Consider the following 11,583-nt stretch of genomic DNA (forward strand, 5'->3'; position numbering starts at 1 on the left):
CTGGGCTAGCCAAAAAGCAGTGGGCAGACGGATGTCCCGGCCTATTTCCTCCCTATTGTTTTTACAGAGCTACATTTTAGAGGACTAATTGTTAGAGTCCTTGTCTCTCTTCTCTCCAAGAAGAGGGCTTTGTTAAAATCAGCCTCCCTGAGCAATGAAGTCTTCTCATTTGGGGTCATGATCTGCTTCTGAAGGGAAAAGAAACTGTTGCTTCTTTTTAAGGTCGCTGATAATGTTACCCCCACGGGAGCTGAACGAAAGTTGTCTATCCATCACAAATGTTGGCCACCGAGATCCGTGCCAGCTTCTAAACACCAGGACTAAGGTCTTAGCATGGAGAAGGGAGGAAGAGAAAGGACAGACAGAGAAAGGAGGAGATGGGGATGAAAGATACACTGTCCTTCAGAGGATAGCTTTATTAAGATAATTGATGCCACAGGTCAACAGGCAGCAGAGTGCTCTAGCACACACAGCAGTTTTGACATCTTCCAGTAAGTAAGCAACATGGCCATTTCCTACGGTGGATGGCCTCAGCCCCTATCTACTGTGACATATATGATGTTTCCATGGCAGTGGCCCTTTGGGTTTCATCTGCGAATTGCTGCCTTCCTACGAGTTGCCACCCATCTCACAAAACTGACAGATTTCTCTGAGAAGCTGCTGTAGACATTGATTGTTCTAGAATTAAAGGATTGCTTTCTGTGGTTTTCATTTGCACATAAACCACTTCACACTGTTCTTTGAGAAAAACTGCCATGGTTTCCTCACTAATGTACCATGGCAAACGCACTCTGTATTGTTTGTCACAAGTCCCCTGAGATGGTGCAATGTTCTGGGAAGTACTCCAATACCAGGTCAATGTGTGGAATGAATACCAGGTCCTTGTGCCGTTTCCCTGTCCAAAATCCTTTAATATGGGCTGAGGATGTAGCTCGATAAGGAGAGTCCTTGATTAGCATCCACAAAGGCCTGAGTTCAACTCCCAGCACAATATGAGATGTGTCCCATATGTTGACTCATGTCTGTAATCCTTGCACTTATCAAAAGGAGGGTCAGAAGCTCAAAATCATCATCTTCATATAGTGAGTAGGCAACCAGCCTGTGCGATATGAGACACAGTCTGAAAAAAATATACTTAAAGAAAGGACAGGTCTAATTAATATTAAACTAATGAGAACAGGTATGGGCTTAGGGTTACTATTGCTATATAGAAACATCATGACCAAAGCTGCTTGGGGAGGAAATTTATTTGGTTTATGCTTCTACGTCACTGTTCATCACTGAAGGAAGTCAGGGCAGGAACGCAAACAGGGCAGAAACATGAGGATGGGAGTTGAACAGAGGCTATGGAGGGGTGCTGCTTACTGTCTTGCTCATCTTGGTTTGCTCAGCCTGCTTTCTTATAGAATTCAGGACCATCAGCCCAGGAGTGGCCAAACCCAAAATGGGTGGGGGGGCCCTCCCCCATCAATCATTAATTACAAAAATGTCCTATAGCCAGATCATATGGCGGCATTGTTCTCAATTGAGGTTCCCTGCTTTCAGAGGGCTCTAGCTTGTGTCAAGATGACATAAAACTAAACAGGTAGTAGAGCCGTTCTTAGCCAAAGGCTAACAAAGGAAACAATTGCATATTTACTCCTTAAAAGAGAGACTCTGAGCAAGCTTGGGTCTAGCCAGGTGGACAGACACCGCCATGAAAAAGCAACCACCTAGGGCTAAAGGGGAGAAAAGGGAGGCCAGGCCGCAGGGATTTGCATGGAGAGTCTATGAGAAGCAGTCCTGGGAACAGAAGGTGGTTCCTCAGCCAGTAGCAGTTGCTACAAGTGACAGTGTACAGCTTCTGACACGTAGTGGGATGGCGTTTCCAGGGAAGTTGCTCGGTGAAAAGGGAGTGATCCAGCGTCGCCCTTCAGTGCCACCTGCAGACATCTGATGTGTTTCTTTGTGAGCCTTGGTTTCTCATCAGCCAAGTGGGGGAGCTGCCTGAGCTGATCCTGCCGTTCTCATTTGCAGACATCTGAGCTTCGAGGGCTCAGTGGCTCCTCCAGGATGTGCTTCTACTTCTTAAGAGTTGCTCCTTCTCGTCAAGCATCCATTTCGATGATAAGCCCAGCACTAAATGCCTGTGAATGACTGTGGTTGATTATACTCTTCAAAGTCACACAGAAAAATGGCAGCCCTTTCGTATGTAAAAGGAAGTAATATGTTTCAAAACAGGTAACTTCTGCGTGTTAAATGGCCCTAAGTAGTTAAACCTCATATGCACAGCATTTGATGAAAATGCACCATCTTATCTTTCTTAAAGCAGTAACATCATTTTTAAAGGCTGGCTTTAATTATAATATACTACCCAAATAAATGTATCAGATACACTAAGAGACAGAAAGAGAGAATACTTTGTTTCTTCTCTTATTCAGTTTTTGGGGAGAGCCTCATGTAGCCCAGGATGATCCTGAATTTCCCATCCTTGCCTCCACCTTGTAAGTACTAGAATTATAGGCATATGCCACTATAACTGGTTTTGTGTGGTTCTAGGGATCAAGCCCATGCTAAATAAGCATTCTACCAAATAAACCACGTCCCCAACCCCTTTATCATCTCTTGCAAAAGTTTCTATTACTTAGCACAATCATAAACAAAAGTGGGGTCTCCATCAGTCCTGAATGAGTAATTAAGTGAGCCTGAGGTAACCTACCTCTTCTGGTTCCTTTTGTTTGTTTCATTTTGTTTTTCCGAGACAGAGTTTCTCTGTATAATAAGCCCTGGCTGTCCTGGAACTCGCTCTTTAGACCAGGCTAGCCTCAAACTCATAGAGATCCTCTTGCCTCTGCCTCCCAACTGCTAAGATTAAAGGCATGTGGCGTCTTCTGACTTCTTGAGGATATCTTTCCTAGTCTTACATGCCTTTGCTCAAACTGACCTCTGCATCTTCCTTTTCAGTCCTAGTCATTTGTGACATCCCAATGTAAAGGACCAAGAATTACTTGTCCAGCTGTGATCTGCTACAGTAGAATTAATTTATTCCTGTGTGAGAGCAGAGGCTCCTGACTGGACTGAATTATGCTTTAGGGTCCAGCCCAACTCAGAGCATCTGCTTTCATCAGCCTTTCCTTTTCTGTGCCCACGGCTGCAGGTCTGGTCGGAATTGGAATAGGGTTAGCACCTCTCTGAAAATGAGTAAGCTCTGAGCACTGACTTCTGCTGACAGCCTGTGTTCTTCCTAGCATCCACAGCTGACAAATGTCAGTAGCTGGAGTTCCAAGACACCCAATGTCCTCTTCTGACCTTATGAGCACCACATACATACATACATACATACATACATACATACATACATACATACATTCATACATACATGCATACATTTGGTACACAGACATATGCAGGCAAAGTACTCATACACATAAAATAAAAATATAATCTGAAAAACTATTTTAAGGAGTAAGTCGTGAAATTAACTCAAAAAGACCAAAATGTCTTCAGACATTCCCAACAACTTTGACCAAACTCATATTTCTGTGGCCTGTGATGGAAGACACCTTGATTGTCACTGAAGGATCTTCCTCTAGTGCTTGCCCTGCATGCTGTACCTACAGTCCTCCCATGTTATTACTGTCTGCTCTGCATGCCGTACCTAGAGCATGGGATGGCACAAGCAGGTGAAAGAGACCTCTTTTTCCCTTCGTGACTGAGGATGAAATAGACATTAAGCCCTAAAGTGATAATGGTGAAATCTCTTACCACTTCTTCCCTAGTCTATTTGAAGCCTCTAAGAGAAGAGGAGGAAGAGGAGGAGAGGAGGAGGAGAAGGAGGGGGGAGGAGAAGGAGGAGGAGGAGGAAGAGAAGAGAGGGGAGGAGAAGGAGGAGGAGGAGGAAGAGGAGAGGGGGGAGGAGGAGGAGGAAGAGGAGAGGGGGGAGGAGGAGGAGGAGGAGGAGGAGGAGGAGGAGGAGGTCCCAGCAAAAGCCTCAATCCCAGGGGGGAAACCTAAAGGACAGGACTGCCTGCAGTTGGTGCTGTTTCAGAGACCATGTCTCTCTGAAACAGCTACCTCCTGGTTTTACTGAGTTCTGTTTCTTTATATACTTGTACATAATTCCAAGTAATTCAGCCATGGATGCATTATGGAATTTAATAACAAAGTGAAGAAAGTCTTCTTTTTGGTTACCCCAAATCTTGGAGATGTACCAAAGATGCTCAATTTGTTCTCAATACTAGCTGCAAAGAGCGGACCAAGCAAGTCAGCTCCATCTCTAGTCTCCAGGGTATGGTTTGCACAAAGTATCAACATGTGTCAGACAAAAAGCCTTTGGTCTTTCCTTAGTTTGTCTTTGCAGAGCTGGGAGTTAAACTCAAGGCTTCCCACAGGTGTGATAAGCTCTGAGCTATAGCCCCACCTTTATAATGTGCCTTTAAAGAGAGACCCACTTTTTGCTTCCCTTAGTGAGACTCTGGGGTTCTTGCTTTCTTCACCCAACTGTCTTGGATGTTGACTTGAACATTTGGAGTGGATCAGCCAAATGCCTGCTTCTGATAAGAAATTGCTAAGTTCCCATACATTTGCTGCCTCTACTTTTTGGTACAATGACTTGCAGGTCACAAGCACTCCAGAAATACTTGCTGGTGGGGAAACCCTCCCAGGTCTCAGTGGAATAACAAAACTTCACTTCTCAAGCCGGTGCGGTGGCGCATGCCTTTAATCCCAGCACTCGGGAGGCAGAGGCAGGCGGGTTTCTGAGTTCGAGACCAGCCTGGTCTACAAAGTGAGTTCCAGGACAGCCAGGGCTACATGGAGAAACCCTGTCTCGAAAAACCAAAAACAAAAAACAAAAAACTTCACTCCTCTAGGCCAGGCAGTAATTAAATCTCCTAAGTAGTGGAGCAGCAATTGCTTTTGTTTTGTTTAAGACAGTGTTCCTCTAGGTGACCCAGCCTACCCTCTGGCTGACTATCCTACCTCAGTCTCTCTTGTAATGAGATTTCAGAGGCATAACCATGCTTTGGTGTTTTGTTATTGCTGGTTTTAAGATTTACTTGTGTGTGTGTGTGTGTGTGTGTTGTCTGCATGTATGTATGTGTATCACATGCATGCAATACTCATGGAGGTCAGAAGATGGCGTCAGAGTCCCCTAGAAATGGAGTTGGCAGGCAGCTCAGAGCCCCCATTTGGGAACTTGGAATTAAACCCCTGGTCCTCTGGAAGAGCAGCAAGTGGTCTTTACAGCTGAGCCATCTCTGTGGCATGTTTGTTGTAGAACAACTGTTTTAAAGACATTTTAGTGAGACTGTTTTCATACCCCCCAGGACACCTCAACATCCAAGAGAGTCATGACAGTTAAGCACAGAAGAAAAAGAAGAATGGAGGAAAAAAAAAGAGACATTGTATTCACTCTGAGAGGTGACCAAGTGCCCAGATAGGCTTGTCTCAGGAATACACCTTAAATGCTCCTAATAGTGGAAGCCATTCAGTGAAGGACTTGGAAGTCAGAGAGCCACAGAGCTGATTATCAGCCAGGATATTCACATGTCCACAATGACATGATTAATTCATTTTGTGAGACCAAGACAGGAGAAATATACCTTGTGGGTTTAGAGTCCTGTATGAGGTTAAGAGTAAGTTCTTGTTTGTCCTATGCCTGTTTGACCTATGTGCACCAGATGTGCTTGATCACATGTGGATGGGAGGTATGTGGGCAGGAAATACCTCAGGATATATGCCTGCCCCTGATTGGACCTGATGGAAAATACAGTGGCCTTGTGGGGTTGTCTTTTTAAGCCTCTGCAAGGTACAACTTGTGATCATTTTCTGGGAAAACAGAGATGGATCTAGCCAGAGATACCATCAATCTTGCTACTATTTAATTAAAGCTTGCTTTGAATTTGGCTTTAAACTGTGGTAACACTTTTATTCTTGACCAGTAGGACTAACATTTTTCTACCAACAAATAGAAAGAGAAGCCGGGCATGGTGTCGCACGCCTTTAATCCCAGCACTCGGGAGGCAGAGGCAGGTGGATTTCTGAGTTCGAGGTCAACCTGGTCTACAAAGTGAGCACCAGGACAGCCAGGGCTACACAGAGAACCCCTGTCTCAAAAAACCAAAAAAAAAAAAAAAGAAAAAGAAAAAGAAAAAGAAAAAAAGAAAAAAAGAAAAGAAAGAGAAGATGATTTCCCTTAGAAGAACTGCAAACAATACGTGTGAAAGAGGAAAAGAAATAGAAGCTACTCAGAGTGCCACGACAAGAAGGCTCCTTCTCGCCGAGCAGTGGCGACACACGCCTTTAATCCCAGCACTTTCGAGGCAGAGGCAGGTGGATCTCTGAGTTCAAGGCCAGCCTAGTCTACAGAGTGAGTTCCAGGACAACCAGGGTTACACAGAGAAACTCTGTCAGAGGAGAAAGAAAGAAAGAAAGAAAGAAAGAAAGAAAGAAAGAAAGAAAGAAAGAAAGAAAGAAAGAAAGAAAGAAAGAAAGAAAGAAAGAAAGAAAGAGGGAGGGAGGGAGGGAGGGAGGGAGGGAGGGAAAGACAGACAGATAGATAGATAGATAGATAGATAGATAGATAGATAGATAGATAGATAGATAGGAAGGAAGGAAGGAAGGAAGGAAGGAAGAAAGAAAGAAAGAAAGAAAGAAAGAAAGAAAGAAAGAAAGAAAGAAAGAAAGAAAGAAAGAAAGAAAGAAAGAAAGAAAGCAGGCTCCTCCTTCCTGGGGCAGGAGCATTACTAACAAACACAAACTTTATAGAGAGTGAGACTTCAAAGAGGACAGGATATCTGGGTATCCTCAAAGAAGTCTTCTCTAAAATACTTATGTTTGACTTTAGTGGTTTTAAAATATCCCCACAAAGCCAGGTTGGTGGGCATCTTTAACCCCAGCACTTGGGATATGTAGGCAGTAGGATCAGGAGCTTCAAGACCAGCCTTGACTACATCGTGAGTTTGAGGCTACTCTGAGTTACACCCCACCTCCCCCCCCCCAAAAAAAAAGCAAATAAAAGGCATACATTCTTTGCTATTGCTGTTAGCAGTCTTCAGGAGGTAGAATTAATTATTTTCTCTATGATAATAAGCTGAACTACACATGACTCCTTTCTAGAGAATCTAAGGTTGGCAGGAAATATGTGTTCTTTACAGTAGCCAAAAAAGGGGAGGGGGTAAAAATAATCAGATATCGAGAGTGAGACGTTTGTCCCACCCCTACCCCCCAATGTGATACCCTAAGATGACACTTCACTATGGCTTTCTCCTTGCCAAAATCCATATGACATTATTTTGTCTGGACTTGAGAGACTATGAAAAGAAAACTTGAATTGAGAAACAGAATCCAAAATGCCTGCAAACAGTTCTTCAGAGCATCAGGGTCATGAAAGAGAAGAATGACTGAGAAATTGTCACATTTCTCAGAAAGCTTGGGAAGAGATGGAACAGCTTAGTCCTGACACAGAGAAGGACATTAAGAGGAAAAGCAATGGAATGGGAATAAAGTCACAGCTTGGTAACAGGATTGCACTAATGTTAACTATCAGTTAGAGTCTTGGTAACAAGATTGCACTAATGTTAACTATCAGTTAGAGTCTTGGTAACAGGATTGCACTACCGTTAACTATCAGTTAGAGTCTTGGTAACAGGATTGCACTAATGTTAACTATCAGTTAGAGTCTTGGTAACAGGATTGTACTAATGTTAACTATCAGTTAGAGTCTTGGTAACAGGATTGTACTAATGTTAACTATCAGTTAGAGTCTTGGTAACAGGATTGTACTACCCTTAGCTGTTATTTTTGCTGGTTCCTTTCTATAATTAATTTACATTAAGCACATCAGGAGGCAGGGCATGTGGCCCTCTTAATTGCTTTAGAATTCTTCTGGATAACTAAGGTGATTTCCAAATAAGATTTTTAAAACACTAACTAGTTTAGGTGCTTCCTTTTCCATACAAGAAAGGCAAACAGTGAACCGGCCAGCCTGGGGCATAGAGTCAGTTTGCTACTCTGTCTCAAAACAAAACAACAACAACAACAAACTGCAATTTGTTCATCTGGGTATAAGATCAAAGAGAAATATTTATAATTATATGAAAAACATTTAGCATAATCCTTCCCTTCCAAATATCTACAGAAGGTCAGATCCTCTTCTTATACATCAGCCCCAGTTTATCACAGTACAAAGGACACAGAATCCTGTGAGAATCCACCAGGTGACGGTTAACAAACTGGTCCATGCTATTTCTTTTTACATGTTTCATGATTATTGGCATAAAATGTTGTTTATAACACATGGACTAATTCTTATTTTCAAATAAAAATTAAGTCGATTTTCAAACCTTGCCACTTTAATTTCATATGCACTAAATATAAAGACAGCCAGTCTTTTATTTAGTTCTTCAAATGTCTTTAGTAGCCTTCAAGAGCACAAGCAGAGGCTGGAGGAGAGAAGCTCAGTGGATAAAGTGTCTACTCCATAAACATGAGGACCTAAGATCTGACCTCTCGCTCCAGATGAAAGAGCGGTGCCAACACCTGTATTTGTCAACTCAGTGCTGGAGAGCAGACGTAGGAGGATTCCCAGAGCCCACTAGTGGGCCAGTCAGTCAAGCCAAACCTCGGTGCTCCAGAGTCACTGTGACTGTCTCAGAACATAAATAGAAAGCCGGTAGAGTGGTATATGCCTTTAATCCCAGTCTTGGAGACAGGCAAGCAGATCTCTGTGATTTCCAGGGCAGCCTGAGGTACATAATAAGACCCTGTCTCAAAATAATTAAACAAGCAGAAAAGGGCAGAAGGAAGGGAAGGGAAGGGAAGGGAAGGGAAGGGAAGGGAAGGGAAGGGAAGGGAAGGGAAGGGAAGGGAAGGGAAGGGAAGGGAAGGGAAGGGAAGGGAAGGGAAGGGAAGGAAGGGCAAGCTGCTGAGGAAGATGTCTGACTTGACAAAGACGCAACATCTGTTTGAACATGTACTTACAAGATGCACAGTGTAAAGAACTTTCACAGCAGAAGGTCTAAGAACTGAGGCAGGAGCTTTACTGTCTCAATTATTTTAACCAGTCAGCCTTTGTCTTTAATAAAAGAGAAGAGAAAAGGAGAGGAGAGGGGAGGGGAGGGGAGGGGAGGGGAGGGGAGAAGCCCCTGGAGTTTATAATAATATTGGAATTAACAATGAAAGCTTTGTGGCTGTAGTTGGTGCCTCTGGGGTGAGTGTGATATTTGCCTTTTTATTATTATTATTTAATTTTTTATTTCATGTGGATTGGTTTCCTGCCTACATGTCTGTCTGTATGAGGATGTATGTGAGAAGCCACAGAACTAGAGTTACAAAAACAGATGTGAGTTGCCATGTGGGTGCTGGGAATTGAGCCCAGGTCCTCTGGGAGAGTAGCCAGTGCTCTTAAGCACTGAGCCATCTCTCCGGCCCAATGTTTGCCTTTTTAAACATCAAATTTTATTACACTTCCCCCTCCTCTGTCCGTGTGTGTGTGTGTGTGTGTGTGTGTGTCTGTGTGTATCTGTGTGTGTCTGTGTGTGTCTGTGTGTGTGTGTGTGTCTGTGTGTATGTGTGTGTGTGAGAGAGAGAGAGAGAGACAGAGACAGAGACAGAGACAGAGACAGAGACAGAGACAGAGACAGGAGAGTCATGTGGAGACCAGAGACCAGATTGCAGAATCTGTTCTCTTCTTATACCACGTGTGTACTTGTAATTGAACTCAGGTCAACACGTTTAGTGGCAAAGCCCCTTTATCTGCTGAGCCTTTTTTGTTTTGTTTTGTTTTTTATTTTTGCAAAGCTAGGGAAAAGTTTCCAGCCTGATTTAAGAAGGGGTGACTACAAAAAGTGAGGGTGCTTTGTACAGATGAACTCCTGAAAAACATTGGGACTGTCAGAGAGGATGAAAGACAGGAAATGGAAGGCAAACCGAGCAAACAAACCCTCTAGCCCCTTGCTTTAATCACCAGGTCACGTGGCTGAGCACTCTGCTCACATCGCTAGTACACTGATGAACCAGTCAGACCACAATTGCTTCAGGTGTTTTCCTGGAACACAGAGGCTATTTCTGTCCATCTCACACTGTTGAAACCATCTGACCTTGGCTTAATTCTGTGCAAGTGTCCCACGGGTGACCTTCTGCTGATAGAAAACCAAAATCACATCTGCCGCCTTTGCTAACACCGACCGACAGTTTCTGGTCAGGCATCCCATGTACCTTGATTATATGAGTGACTAACCATTTGACATCCCTGCCTTCGATCAACCTCTCCTCATTCTTCACCCTGTAAATGCTCCTTTGAGCACATACGGTGACTTCCCTCCATCACCACATTCTTTTCCACGTCAGGATTAGATTCTTTCTCTCTTGCAAGGCTCATCTTGTCGATGGTTGGCATACTGTGATGAGCAGAAGGGTTTTGTAACACACACAAACACTGAAAACAGATACCTGGTCTCTAAGGTTACATGAACATAATGAATTATACCTCCTTTATGAGAATTTGTTTGTCACTTGATGCTGACAGATGTCTTCACAGCACCCACTGCCACCACCACAAAAAAAAAAAAAAAAAAAAAGTCTGTTGTTAGTGCATATGCAACTGGGCTCCCATTCCATTCCTGTGGTCTGGTGACTCATCAAGTGCTGCCTAGCTGACTGTAATCTGCCTGGAAATACATCAGCCAGTCAAGATTTGGGATTTACCACCAGATATGGCTAGGCCAAATAAACCAGGATCATGAATTTCACCTAGCTGTAACTGATGTCTCTCGAGGGATAATTATCCCTTGGTGCAAAAGCACTTGGCACATAAGATTAAGTTCTTAATTATCATTTCAGTGTCCCCCCTCCTTAGGAAGATGCTCAGGAGCCTTTCATCCATAAGACTAAGTCTTCTCCCTAGAGAAAGTACCCAAGGAGCTGAAGGGATCCGCAACCCTATAGGTGGAACAACAATATGAACTAACCAGTAACCCCAGAGCTCATGTCTCTAGCTGCATATGTAGCAGAAGATGGCCTAGTCAGCCATCACTGGGAAGAGAGGCCCCTTGGTATTGCAAACCTTATATACCCCAGTACAGGGGAACGCCAGGGCCAAGAAGTGGGAGTGGGTGGGTAGGGGAGCAGGGTGGAGGGAGGGTATAGGGAACTTTCGGGATAGCATTTGAAATGTATATAAAGAAAATATCTAATTAAAAAAAAGTTACAGTAGGTATAACTGAAAAAAAAGACTAAGTCTTCTCTATAAGCCTGAAAAATAACTTTGACATTCCTTCTGTGTGTGTGTGTGTGTGTGTGTGTGTGTGTGTGTGTGTGTGTGTGTGTGTGTGTTTGGGGAGGGTTGTGCATGGACATTGAAAGTGTCTCTGATCAATGACATTTAAATGGAGATGAAAATCCCTTGTTGAAGGAAGTCCTTGGATATCTGGGAGAACTTCAGAGCAGAAAGACCTGAAGTATAAAGACCCTGAGCTCTGTGGAAAGCAAGGTTGGCAAAGTAGAGCAGTCAGGATGCTGAGAGGAACCAAGACAGATCACGTGGAAGGCCTCAGGAAGGCCAGGGAAGGTTAGCTTGAGGTCTCGGTCCTGTGCAAGAAACAG

This window comes from Mus musculus, chromosome 2 (assembly GCF_000001635.26).
Source record: "Mus musculus strain C57BL/6J chromosome 2, GRCm38.p6 C57BL/6J".
Taxonomy (NCBI): Eukaryota; Metazoa; Chordata; class Mammalia; order Rodentia; family Muridae; genus Mus; species Mus musculus.